General features: G+C 35.9%; 1 long non-coding RNA gene across 1 annotated transcript; it reads right to left on the bottom strand.

The window, feature by feature from the left end:
* Positions 1-1,611: 1,611 nt before the first annotated feature.
* Positions 1,612-14,300, bottom strand: LOC107316697. The gene is made up of 4 exons (XR_001556519.2): positions 12,326-14,300; positions 10,054-10,080; positions 8,931-8,985; positions 1,612-3,968 (listed from the first exon to the last, which is right to left on the bottom strand). It is a non-coding gene; the product is annotated as an uncharacterized LOC107316697 (long non-coding RNA).
* Between the last annotated feature and the right edge of the window lie 684 nt (positions 14,301-14,984).

Below are 14,984 nucleotides of genomic sequence, written 5' to 3'. Positions count from 1 at the left end.
CACATAAGCAAACTCTGGCTGACAATTTAGATGCTATCCAAGTGAAAAGTGAAGGACTTCGTCAAATTCAGTTACATGGTTTGTTTGGTGTTTTTTTTTTGTTTTGTTTTGTTTTGTTTTGATTTCCTAAACTCTGGAGAATGATGAACAAGGACATCAAAAGCCACTTTATGAAAACCTCAACAAGGCTCAGATCTGGCTCAGATATAACAGCTATCACTCCCATTTGTACTTTCAACTGTTTTTCTAGGTGGGAACAAGTATTATTATCCCCATTTTTAAAAAGAAGGAAACTGAGGTGGAGTGCTGTGAAGAGATTTGCACAGAGAAAACTATCTTCAGGACTGAGAACACAGGTGGCAAAACCCAACTTTTCTCCAAGAAACATTTCTCTGCTGTTAATAAAATTTTGAAAATTGGCATCATGCACCAGTCTTGATCTCATTTCCTGTTGGAAAAACACAGGCAAATCATGCTACTAGCAAAAGTTCTTGGAAAATTAATAAAACCATAAATCAAATAAACTTCTGAAAAATAAACTGAGAAAAAACCTAAGAAGATTAAAGAAGCATGAGTTTGCAGGGGGAAAAAAAAAATGAAAAAAAAATAAAAATGGGAACAGTAGGTACTTTTCTGTTTTGCTGCAAATTGTTTATAACTGCAGATGGAACTGCTGTTGAACATCACAGAATATTATTACTGGATGCTGTTCTCATACTCCTCAGATGGCAGGCTCTGATGGGCAGGTCTACGTGGTGTCCAGGAAGTGTCAGCGCAGTCTGTATGCTAGCGAACTTGGGCAGAGTGCAGTTGTCCAACTGCTCCTGAAAACCTGTGTCATTTACATTGGTGTGCATGTCACAGTATTCTTGTGTGGAGGACTTACTTGCAAGTGAGTTTGAGAATGCTGCTGCATTGTGCAGTTACCTTGACTCCAAAGCTGGTGTACAAGATAAAAGAATCACAGGAGTCAACTTAATGGCAATGACTTGGAGTACCTAAGAAGCAGAACAATATGGTCTGACCAGGAGGCCATTCTGAAATCATCTGTGAAAATGCAAGGCAAACATCACTTGAGATAACATTAATGCTGTCGGTGTCATTCCATGTTAATTTATTATTTTTTTTTTTCATCTTGTATTAGGCTGTTTATAAACATTAGCTAATATGCATTTTGAAGAAGAATTTTAGATGTAGATGAGTATTTGTATTGCTAGCACCAAAGAGAATCAACTTTCATGTAAGAATAGTGCCTGACACCTAGAAATCTTGCACACAAATAGAATGTAAAATCCATTATGTGTCAAATCCAAAACTATTACTTGCCAAGATACTTAAATGTCATGATTATCTTATTGTATCCAAAGGTCTGAGAAGTTTTGAAAATCAAATCACAGACATAACATAACATAACATAATGTAACGTAACATAACATAATGTAACATAATGTAGTGTAGCATAGCATAGCATAATATTTCAATGTTACGTTTGTAATTCTAGTGCCTTAAATTTTATAGTTTTTTTCTGTTTGTTTTGGTTTTGGTTTTGGTTTTTTGGTTTTTTTTGTTTGTTTGGTTGGTTGGTTGGTTGGGTTTTTTTTTTGTTTTTGGTTTTGGTTTTGGTTTTGTTTTTTTATTTTGCAAAACCTTAAAAGGTAAAATTTAGGTATGCCTTTTCATTTTCAGCTACGTATCACACATTCCATGGGTGCATAAATAGTGTAAAAGTGTAGACTGTTCAAACACAAGTAAGCAGTATAGACCCAAAATAAAACTGTTACTCTGTTACTTCCTGATCACAAAATACCACAAAGTGAAAGGATACATTTAAATCCTGGACTATGTGATGGTAATGACAACATTCAGTGCAGATTCTTCACTCTCATATTGATTACTGTGTTGATCTCATAAGTAGTCTCAGGAATTAAATTAAAAATTCAGGGGAAAGATGTATTTATGTTACTCACAGAATGTGTTTCACTCCAAGGAAGTGAGACAGAATGCACAGAATTCAGTAGAAAGATTGCAGCTGAGTATTTGCATATTCACTGACATCAGCCATCTTTCATCAAGTTTGAAATGCCATTAAAAGGGTCAGAGTCCTAGAGCTAAAAAGATTTTTGATTAATACTAAAAATGAAGACCATGCTGAAATGCAGGTCTAAATTAAGACACACACAGAAAAATCCTCAAAGAGATGGCATATTAAGTCTTCAGCCACCCAAAATCTGGGGAGACATGCAAGGTTCACAAGCAATAGCAGCACCAATAAAACCAATACAGAATTTTTCCTCCAACAATTGTGTAATGCACTAACCCCCTCCTTTAACATGTCTTCTGAAGACTGAGCAGTTCTTTCGATGTTTACTGACAGTTGGTCCAGCTTCCAAATGAAAATACGGTTGTTAGGATTAATAGGTTTACTTTGCCATAAACCTCTAGATTACAGATAGGAGAATGAGCTAGCAAACAAATATTGAAACGAGCAAAAGCCCAGATGGTTGAAATATACATATTACTTGCTTCTGGATTTACATCGTCTGTCTCTCAGTTTAACAGTCTCTCTGTCACTACACTTAAAATTAATCAGAAAAATTGTGGCTGTTTTGCTACACTTTAGCAAAAGTATGTGATAATTCACTCCCAGAAATGGCAGTCAAGGTGCATATGTTTTGTTGTTTTTGTTTTCTTTATTTTTAACTGCATGCTTTTTAAAAGTTTGGGAGTTTATAATAGAAGAAGGAATATGTTTTGCTCTGAAGTCCAGGTCTTTCATTCTAGGGAACAGTAATAACTACAAAGTATTTAACTGAACATATCAGATGCTAGCATACGACAAAAAAAATAAAAAAAATATAGTAGGCAGTCAGACAAGAAAATATGTACAGCGTATTTCCTTGAAAGGGAAATGATTCTAAGATCAGTTCTAGTTCAGTGCAAATCTTTGTAAGCAGACAATTAAAAACTGGCTCAACTATTTTATAAGGAAATCAACATGTTACTACATGCCACGATTTATTTTATTTGCAAGAGGGATCAGATACCAGAAAAGTTCTCTTGACAGAACTTTTCTTCTTTTCCTTCTTATTTTGCTTTCACAGAATACTGTTAAAATTTTCATGCAACCAATATCCACTCTGCCATGCAAGGAAAAGTAATAGACCAAAAAACTGAAGCTACTTTTTGTCATTCAGATCCTGACAAACCTGTATTTTGCAGTCACATAGTGTCATGTATGAGCACCCCACAAAGAATAATGTAGTCTTCCAACAATTCTATTCAGGAGTAGTCTAATTTTCTACATGCAGAAGCAGTCTGAGAAAAAGTAAATTGTTCACACTGAGTCAAGAAAGCTCTATCAGAAGTGAAAATAGAGCTTGGGTCCTCAAACCACAGACCTGGTGCCCAGATGTTCCTCCAGCTACAGAAAACAAATTTGGGAAATCTTCCTGCCTTTTTTCTAACCAGTATAAATATGTATAACATGCTAGCATGTGGTCTCAGTGTCTTTCTAATTTCTTCACTCTGAGTACTACCAGCACCTCTGATGTGACTGATAATGGAAACAACCATTTCCATTTAGGGATAGCTCTCCATTCACCTACCCCCTCCCACCTTTTGTACAGAAGATCAAAGTACTGAAAATCAGAAATGAAATCAAAATAGGCACCTGAAATTTGATTAAAGCCTAAAATTGACTGAGAAAGCTTACAGCGTCTCAAGGAAATGAAATTACTAATGAACCTATGCATTCCACTGTTCATGAGCATTCTCAGAATCACCAGTTTAACTCTTGGACTTAATAGAAATGTGATAGGCAGAAGAAATTCAAATTGTTCATGTACCAGGATGCACAAACCAACAACCATGATAGATAGATTCTTCCCATGTCCATTTTGATTTCAGGAACAGTAGAGAAGCAGCCTTCCTAGACATCTGTAATTCTGTGTATAGTGATCACGCTTTTCCTAAAAGACACAAAAAAATAACCTGAGCAACCAAAGCCTGGGCTGTAGTTTAAAAAAAAAAAAAAAAAAAAGTCAGTGATGAGAAAAGAGCAATATTTAGAAGTACACGGTCTCCTCACACGTTTTCCAGAGCCAGACTTTTCAGAAAGCCATCCAGACTGTACTTACTGTGCTAGCTCCACAGTGCTAGAAGATCTCACCTGGAATTCAACTAAAAGTAGTGCATATCTGGGAGGAGCAGAAGCATCTACAGCCCTGAGAACTAATCAAAACTTCCTTGTGTGACTAATAGAGAAAGAAGAAAACACCAATTCCATCCCTGGAATACATCTTTAAAAGAATTTGGTTAAACTACCTTCTGACAGTTTGCTTCTTTCTCTGGTAACTTAAAGTCAGAAGCATTGACAACAATCTTAGACTGAGGCCTAACATTTGGACAGACAAAATTAGAATCCATGAATCCAGTTCTTATCCACTGTATTTTAGACTTGCAGAAGAGAAATTATAAAGAAAAATTCCAATCAAATTCAAATTTCCAAGGCTTAGCAGCGAACAGATCAGGGCTTTGCCACAGGAAGCTAAAAGCATTGTGAAGAAGGGAAGGTTGATTAACAGGGCTCTATTTACAATGTCAGATATTTTATGGGCACAAATAAGTTAAATTAAGACTTGGTACAATCCTACTTTTTATTTATTTATTTATTTATTTATTTATTTATTTATTTATTTTTGACAACTAAAAATGATACATCTGGGACACATTACTAAAACTGACCTTCCACCTCTCATAAATCACATAAGAAGAAATGGACTGTTTTATATCCTGACAGAAAAATATCTCTGTATTTTCAAAGGTGACAGGAAGAATGAAAACATACTAATAGTAAATTTATTTTGTTACAGACCTCAATTCACCTTATCCAATACCTATTTTTATGAATGTTTGTTAGTACACCTTATCAGATAAGTGTCATTCTTTTAGCATTTTAGATGCTAAAACTGTTTAGTTTTACAGACTGTGAATGACAAACCACTTGTCAGATTAGATGTACCTGTTTCTGTTTTAGATTAATTAATCATAAATCTTTGTGTTTTCCTGCATTAGTTTGAAAACAAGTACTGCATACTATATCACCATGGACTTCCTAGTTCTTACACTCTTGCACATTTTTTCTCAGGAGAGTTTTGAGAGTTTGGAACAAGCTATATGTCTTTCTAATACTCCTAAATTCAAAAGAACCAATGTTTTCTTAGATGCCCACAGCTGATGGACCTGCAAATGAATTTTAATCAGTTCTATCCTGGTTATGACAGTGATGGTAACTGGGACCAACTGTTCCACAGTCTTTTCACAGATAACTGTTAATGGATTCAGTTATAAAGTTACACAACATATAAATAAGTTCTTAATCATCTATCTCTGTCATTTCAAAAAAAGAGAAAGGTAATGTAAGATCTCATTATCATGGTTTCACAAATTTTACTATTGAAAATCTAGTGTGTTCCCTTTTAAAAATATTTTGTAGGTCTTTCAGATTTGGAATAAGCAGGAAGGAGAATATGGAGAAATTTCATACTAATGAGAAAAACTTTTAAGCATTTTAGGATTGCTTTGTTGATAATTTCTGACTCTCATATCAGCTCTTTGTCACTACTTCTTTCCTGTAAAGGTGATAAACATTGAGAAATACAAGCATAACTAAAAATGCAAATTAATAAAAATGCACAAAACTTAGTTGCCATTTGGGTAACTCAACCAATCACTCAAACTTTTACAAACATTGAGTTTACAGCTGTTTGTATGAAGGACTTAAGAATGAAATAGTTTAAGTTTTCCATCATATTTTATACTCAAAAACCATCCTCATTTGGTAGCAAAATGAATACAAAAATATAGAAGGCTTTTTAAAAATATGAGATGGGAATGGGCAATTACAGACAACCACATACATAATCCCTTTCATGAGCAGATCGAGTTCTGTTATCTCAATTAGGATTTGGGCTTTATCATATTAGGATTTTGCTATTCTGTTATATTAATCTTCTCTTTGTTACACATAGGTTTAAATTTTCCAGTTAAATTACACAGGTTGCTCCAAAAGTAATGGTTCATATTTATTTCCATTGAAACTAGAACAAAAAACCACAATAACACTACTTGATAAAGCAAATTCTCAGCTACAAAACCCAGTTTTTCAACATAGTCATCACCATTGGATATGCATTTTTGTCAGCCATGAACAAGAACCTGCATGCTGCACCTGGAAAAATCTGTACCAGCAGATGTGAACCACTGTCACTGACACCTCTGCCGTCGCACCACCCACCATTTCACTGTGCTCACATTCACTGTTTGGTCTCCAGAAACATTAGGCAAGCATCAGTGGGTGCCAACACAGGGAGGAATTCAGTGACACACCTTTACTTCACATGCACTTCTATGTCAGATGAAATCCCGTCAGACTGCCCCTGTGCTGTCAACCATCCCTCAGCAAGATAATGGAATGGAATGTTGGCAGGAAGGTTCAAGATCTACTGCCACACCACGAACATCCCCCTCTGACACCATGACCAGCATCATAAAATAGGTGACATTACTACTGGAATGTATCTTGTATAATTACTGGCTGTATATATTTTTTTGTTCCTCTTTGTATCAGTGAAAGTGGGAGGTAGATTAATGCCAATCCCAGACAAGCTAGAACATTGGTATTTATATCACTCCTGCTGGATTAGGCCAGGAATATGATTACAAGTTATAACATTTTATACAAACATTATGGCCTCTGTACAAGCATCCTCAGCAATCAACTCCAGTTCCAGTACCATTAAATTGTGCCTTGCAGTCATAGAATCTCTCCTGAGAAATACTTTAGTGAATCTAGAATATACCAGGAAAAAGAAAAAAACAAAACAAAACAAAACAGAACTGTGATCCTGTTGAAGTGCCACTTTCCATCAGACATATAAATCATTTCAACAAATACATTTATGACATAGCCAAGTTTTCAATAGTACCTCAGAGAATAAGTGAAATGGAGTCCAGATATGTATTTTTGAGACGTCTCCTAATTCTCTGATTTTACTGGGGTTGCATTTCCAAGCAGTATGCAGGATTCTATGGGTTTTGCAGAGCAACTGAATGCATTGTTCCTTACACTGTCCTTTTGATCCAAGGCCATACAAGCAAGGTCAAACTTTTTTTTTTTAGTAAAAGCAGTAGTTCTTATAGGTACAGGGAAACACTGGGGTCATAATAGGCAAGTGCATGCATTAGGCAAACAAAGATCACGTATGCAAAGTGAAAACAACTCTTTTTTATCAGGAAGAGACAGAAATCATTAAAGACTCAAATCACTCTGCATTTTTATTTTTAACCAGACATTGAGTTAGGTCTACCACTGTTTTCCTTGTGCCATGTTAGTGCACTGGGTAGAAAATGAATGTTATAGAGATAATTGCATGTGGGAGACTGGATTGAGAACCTGAATATTAAAAAAAATCTCCCCCATTTTCAAAACTGCTCAAGAACATCAAGGGGGTGTGAGAAGAACTGTGATCTGAGGTTAGAATGGAGCTCCAGAAGTGTAGTCCATCCCCAAAGACCTGATGAGCTTCTAGGGAGTGAAAGCAATTTCCACAAGAATACATGAGTTTTCAAGGGCTGAAGATGTTTTCTTTACTGAGATTAATTTTTGCAGAACGTATTAGCACTGAGTTGCATTTAGTGCTATGAGCAAGCATAGCGCTAGTGGACTGCAGGAGCAACCAGAACTACATGAACAGGCAGTGTGAACACTTCACAGGAACAGCAAGCAACTTTCAACTGAACAGTTACAGAAGTCTTACGCTTTAACTGCCCTTTAAAAAAAATTACACCACTATCAGGGAACGTCAAATTTGGAGGAAGTTTATTTTTGCAAGCTGTTGAATGTGATAGCGTGTTTTTCTTTAAACCATAAATCTGCTGACTTTCATGGAGGCTTTAGGAAACTATGAAACATGCAATTGTTTCAGTGTGGGGGTTGCTGAAAAATGTCTGATGTTTATCTTTAAATTATTAGTATAACTAGGCAAGAGAGGTGGTATAGCTGGGGGGTAGATATTTTGCAGGAATACAGCTAGCTGTGCCTGCATCATCCATCTATGCTTCCCGTTTTTTCTCAACATCCTTAAAAACAAGTAAGAACTGCTCTGGGTCTTAGTGGAACACTCAGATTACAATAAGAGATTTAAATGCAGCAGGGGAAAAAAGTGATGCTGGAAAGAATTGCTTTAAGAATGGAGTTAAAGTAAGTTTGCTAGCCTTTTGCCTGGTCCAAAACCAGAGAGTGAATGATAGCTTTGAAGCAACAGTTTGGTGCTTCTCTCTGACTCCGGGCATCCCTTAAAAGGCAATTGCAAGATGGTAAAAGTCTGAGCTCTTTGTATTTAAGTCACATGAAAATAAAGGTGAACTTGAGGAAAAAGGAGCAAATAATTTAAGTGACAGTTGGAACTTAGTGTTTTTCATACATATTAAAAGATCCATTCAGTGTTACTTTTGGAATATTTTTGTACTTGGGGATAAAATTCATCTTGGTAGAAAGTCAGAGGACAAGACTACCGTAGCCTCTCAGATCTACTGAAGTCCACTTAAGTTATTCCTATAATCAACTAATTATAAATATCCACATAAATAACAATTACTAACCTGTCCTTATTCGACACTAGCATGTACTGAACTTAATGTGTATCAGCTTTGGCTCACAGCTGTTGTGGAAAAGGTAAGCCGTTTTTATGCTCATCCACTGACACAGAAGCTAAAGCAAAAGGGAAACAATGTACTCAAAAATACGTTGTAAGAGAGAAAGGGCAGCTGGAAAGAGGAAGGGCAGTAAATATGAGAGAATGGATTTTGTCCCAGATCCCAGAAAGTGTGCGAGGGATACATGGAAGAAAAGATATAACAAAACAACTTACTTGTAATTTTTTTTTCAGAGTAGTGTCAGATTAGGAAAGCACCTTCCTGCTCTTTCTGGGAAACAAACAAACAAAATAAATAATTACCATATTCTGTTTTGATAGATATACTTTTTTTATTTTAAAAATATATTTTATTAAGTCAAGCATAAAGAAAAAGCAGAAAAGTCTAAAAATTTTAATTTCCCCCTCTTTCATACAGTAAATTAATGATAGCAGATGCGAAAACTCATCAACATGCTGATGCTAAATTTTACAGCAAACAGCAGGTAAGGAAACATTCAACTGTTACCGTGACTGACCACTTCCATACGTCCTATCCAACCATAGCAGGGCCATAGGAACTGGCTGCCTGCAGCAGACCAGGGCAAGACCTGAACAAATGCCTTGTGATACATAAGGACAGGTTTTCATCTGTTTGGTCATCACTCTTAAAGGATTCGGTTACACCTAAATAAGGTGTTAAAAAAACCCTTCTTATGACCAATAATCTGTTACTTCTGCACAACTATTCTCAGTTATAAATTGAAATAAATGATTATTTTTAATTATTTTCTAATGTTGCTCCCAATAGTTTTTTATGAACCTTAGTATAAACCCTATTATGTTTAGTGTAGAACAGCAATGAATTCAAATTAAATATGTATGCAATAAATCACTTTATAATGTGACCGAAACAATATCATGAAGTTAGTCAAACTAGTTCTTATGAAGCGACATAAAATTTTGTCCAGGATTTACAACTTTAAATTTGCAGTGGCATGAGTAAGATTCAAAATATGAAACAATCAAATAGTTTTGTTAAAAACATTTAATGCTATATTTTTCATTTCTCTGAAACAATCACAGCTATAAATTTCCTGCAGGAGACATGATTTCCCACACTGTGCAGAAATTACCTCTGGGACTTCGTTTTACTCCAGACAAAGCACAAATCCTTTTGTAGTGCATGTGAATATCCGTGTGTGAGAGTGCTGCTTATAATGCAATAGATTATTTAGTCTCCTGCAGTTTACAAATAATAGACGGAAGTTCTCATTGCTTCACTACCACAGTAGCTTTCAGAAGCAGAGGGATAAACTTACTTACAGTTTGAAGTAGGAAACAGTGTTCCATTAATTACCTTTTGTCAGACCTTTACCAAGAATATCTGTGGGAGAAAAAAGTGCTATAACATGCAGTCATCCTAATGAAATAGATGAAGGCTGAGACAACAACTTCACTTAATACAGTTGTTATAAGTGCATTTCAGTACTGCTGCTACGGGTGTAAGATATAAGCCATCATAAAAAAATCAACAGCAAGTAGTTTAGTTTTTTACTACCTCTGACTCACTGCCACTCGTTACAAAACTCCTTATAAAAAGATGCTATGATTTTCTAATGCCAGAGACTGCATTGCAGGGTTCAGTTGCTGGCTCTGCATCAGGGTTAATTTGTGACTTCAGTGTGTTTATCATAACCCCATCAGTAAAATGGTGACATTAACATTTCTTACGCTCTTTCTCCTTTTATTTAGTTTGCCAGCTCTTCCCAGCAGAGTCTCCCATGGAAATGACCTTCTGTTAACATATCCAGAATATCTTTTAAATATCCAAGAGAAGTGAGGAAGAACAGATTACAGACGCAGGATGAAACTCTTTATAAATATAGAGATTTTTTCCTAACTCTTCTTTCTCAGAAGTCAGAGCACACATACAAACAAATCCACATAAAAATCTGGGTAAAATGCTGCTGCTAATAAAATAATAACAAAAGGGATAGATTTCCAAGAGAGAAATATGTAAAATTAAAATAATGTGCTAATTTTAATATATCTTAAACAGCGTAAAATATTTAAATAAATCAGTCCATGTGAAATACCACAATAAAACTTCTAAGAAGTCACAATAAAGTAATTGAGAAGTGAGGGAAGATTAAAATAACAAAAGAAAAAGAAAATGCAAACAAAAACTGGACTACAAATGCATTGATACATTTGTAAATTGCCTGTAAACACTCACAACACACTATTGTATAGAACAGTTGTAACTAGCCACAGATTCATTCAGAAAATATTGCATAGAAATTTTTAAGTAGCCTAAAAGTATTCTTAAGTGTGAAGAGTCTGTACCAGGGTTCCTCCAAAAGTAATGCCTCCTATGTTATTATTTTGGCCCACAGTGTCAGTGATGGAGGCTGGTGGTATGGCAAAACAGGTTGAACCTTCCCACCAATATTCCATTCCATTTTGTTGCTATGTGACAGATGGCAGCAGAGGGGCAGTCTGATAAACTGATTTCTGATATGGAAGTGTGGATGAAGCAAAGGTGTGTCATTGAATTGCTCCATGTGGGAAAAAATGGTATGCACTGACATTCATTGATACTTGCTGAACATTTCTGGAGACCAAACAGTAAATGTGAGCACAGTGAAGTCATGGGTAGTGCATTTCAGCAGTGACAGCGGTAACAGTGGCTCTTTGCCACTGGTGCAAATTTTTACAAGCACAGCATGCAGACTTTTGTTCATTGCTGGCAAAAATAAACAGCTAATGATGGTGACTATGTTGAAAAATCATGTTTTATAGCTGGTATGTCAATGAGTGTTATTGTTATACTCTCTGTTGGAGTTTCCACAGAAAAGAATAGGAGGCACTACTTTTGGAGCAACCTAAGATTACAGCTTATTTATATTGATGTTACCACTGCTTTATCACCTATCTTAGTCAAATATAAACTTTCCCAGGACTTGCTGCTATAAAGAATTTCAGAAATAATGAATGCATGACCATAAATCCAGGCAGGGAACAACGCTATGCTTTTCTATTGGCTATAAAATCCAACTGACGAAAGAAATATAATGTAAACTGCAGCTCTGTCATACATATTTTTAGGATGTGATGTCCTGGTCAAAGAAGGATACAGATTTGTTTATCCCAAAAAATAGAACAGAACACTGACCTTGAAGATCAGATCAAGTATAAAGTGGCCTAAAATAACAAACAAAATGTATGCCATATCTTCTAGATCCATTTCTCAAGTTTATGCATAAGCAACGCTGGAGAGGATGATCCTGGAAAATGACAGCGAGAATACAGATGCCAAGAGACTGCAGGAGGAATTTAGGATGCTCAGTATCTTTCAGTATCACTCAAATGAAAATAAATAAATATATAAATAAATAATGTCACATTAGATTAAATCAAAAGGCTCAGTACTAATGGCTGCATGCTGCTCTCCTTTGAGTCTTATTTCTGGAGCAAGAAAGGCTTACCGTCATTTGAAGTACATGACGGCTACCACAAACAGTGAATTTGTGTTTGCAAAGGAAAAATTATCCCTCATCAACCTGATAGACTACCGCAATGAGGTAACTAGCTTGATATATAACAGGACAGCAAAGTATGCTTTTTACCTTGAATTTAGTAATGTTTTCTCCCCATAACGTAGCCAGAGACAAACTGATGACAGTGAGTTGGATTGAAAACTGGCTAAACATCCAAGCCCAGAGCTCTGTATTCAGCCACAGAAAGTAACAGTTGGAAGTATGTCATTAGCAGCATATTCCAGGGGTCGATTTTGTGTCTGCACTGTTTAGCATCTTCTTTAATGACCTAGACAAGGGGACAGAGGAAACTCTGTGAGTTTCCAGCTTACATAAAACAGGGAGATTTTATCAGTTAGCTGATATGTGATAGGGTTGTGTTGCCATTTAGATAGACCTGGGAAGTCTAGAAAACAGGCCTACAGGAATCATATTACATTCAACAAAGGGAAATGCCGAGTCCTGCGCCTGGGGAGGAATAACCCTCAGGGAGCACTATGTGCAGAACACAACTGACTGCAAAGTAACTTTACAGAGAAGAACCTCAGGGTCTTGATGGACAACAAGCTGACCATGAGGCAGCAATATGCCAATGTAACAAAGAAATCTTATCAATTTATGTAATGACACCATGGAAAGGAATGAAGATTAAGCTGGACTACTTCTCAGAAGTGCCCAATGTCAGCACAAGAAACAAAAGTCACAAATCCAAACATATAAAATTCCAACTTAATAAAAAATACATATTTTACTGGGAAGGTGATCAAACATGGGATTATGTTGTCCAGAGTGGCTGTGGAGTCTCTGCTTTTGGAAATACTCAAAACTTGACTGTGCGTGGTCCTGGGCAACCAGTTCTAGCTAACCATCCTTGGGCAGGAGGTTTGGAGGAGATCTCAAGAGGTTTTTTTCCAACCTTAAAAATATTGTGATTCAGTAGTAGCTTGAAAGTCAATAAATCCACTCTCCAAGAAAAAGCACAATTGAACAAGCAAAAAAGTGAACAAACAATCAAAAAAACATAGAACTACAACAAAATAGATAAAAGGGGAGAGGAGTAAAATACATGACAATACATTTTTCCTCTAATTTTTCTGCTAGATCCAGGTAAGAAGTACATTAATATTTCCTGTAAATACTTTTTTGAGTTTTCAGGACTTTTTTTCTTTTTCCAACCATCTTACTGACCTTTCCATATTAGACTTCTAGGTATAATTGTGCATCTGAAGTTTGTTAGTGAAAATTTTAAGCTCAAGCTTAAATATTAATGGGAAACAAATTCTAAATCTTGCTCCAACAAGCAGTTTCTCTGAAACATAGGATCAGAATTAAATTTGCATAGTCAGGGATGAACAAGTCTTACAGATTGCAACCAGTTGTAACCCATAAACACAGCTTGAATTCCAGTCATTTAATATCAACAAAGCTGTCAAGGAGAAAATAAAATTTGTCTAAAGTAGGCACGAATTTCTGTACCCTGGGGAAATTGCTACACAAAGAGTTATGTTTCTGTGCATTGTATGAACTTCGTGAAGTTGCAGACACATTAATCAACATCTGCTGCTATACTAGGCACTAAGGAAATATCCTATATTGTAAGTTTTCCATACTTAAAAAAATTGAAGTGACTGAACCCTGGATAGGTACAAAACAATGGCAAATCCAGAATAGAGACTAAGGAACATCTGGAATTTAATCTAGTGGGTCACATTTACATGTTTTTAACTTTATGAAGAAATCAACGTGTGATCACTGATTAATAAAGTCTGCATTGCAATGTCCATATCTGCACTGTATTCGGCTTCTTAACTACAAACGATGTTTAAAGGCCTCTCCAAACACTCACATTCCTATTCACTACAAAATGTACTTTGAGTTAGGCAAAAATGATCTCCATAAAGAGAAAAATCCCGTGTCCAAGATTTATGAGGAACTTTCATGATGATAAGATTTGTGCTAACCCACTGCACAGAAGCACATTTGACCCTCTGTGAACTCAAGGGTGTGTTATATTTGAGAAGTCCCAAGTCTGTGGTGGAATCCATAAAAGGCTTTATCTCTTTTGAAACTGGTGACAAATTAAAGAGAGGAAAAGTTTTTGGTGTTTTTTTTTTTGTTAAGTCATATGCATTACTATATATATATATATATATATTAATAAAAATCACATTTGATCACGCTGCAGAAAAATTGCAAGGAAGATAAGCTTTTTTAATTGGAAATTCCTGGGTATGAACATGAACGGTGTGTCAAAGAGTCAAGCATATGAAACTGCCCATAACAAGTCATTGAGTCATTTAGATTAAGGGGTGCAAGCTCAGTATCCATTGCTCCACAAGCTCTCTTTTTCATGATACTGAAACCAGCTGTATATATGTTGCATATCTGCTTTATACTTTACATACTATAAAAATTCAGGCCACAGGAAACACGAGTCACAATGAGAGCAGGGAACAGCATCCAGGGATGTCATTCATTTTACACTGATCTGATTCATACAAGGCAATATAAAACCAAATGTACTTCCCACCAGTCCACAAGGGAAACAGACACTACACCTGTTTCCACGGGTTCAGGTTTTTTAAAGGCAGAAAAATCTGACACAAGAGCGCAGAAGTTTCCCAGTAAAAGAAGTTTGGAATTGAACCGGTTATTATTCAAAGATCACATCCATCTACAATAGGTCATAAATTTGGTAATATCAGCAAACCCAAAAGTGCTGGATGCAGAATTTTTGAGCAACATTGTT

The sequence above is a fragment of the Coturnix japonica genome, chromosome 1, assembly GCF_001577835.2.
Source record: "Coturnix japonica isolate 7356 chromosome 1, Coturnix japonica 2.1, whole genome shotgun sequence".
NCBI classification, from domain to species: Eukaryota; Metazoa; Chordata; class Aves; order Galliformes; family Phasianidae; genus Coturnix; species Coturnix japonica.
The sequence above is the reverse complement of the archived record's forward strand: the minus strand, read 5'-3'. Positions and strand labels throughout refer to the sequence as shown.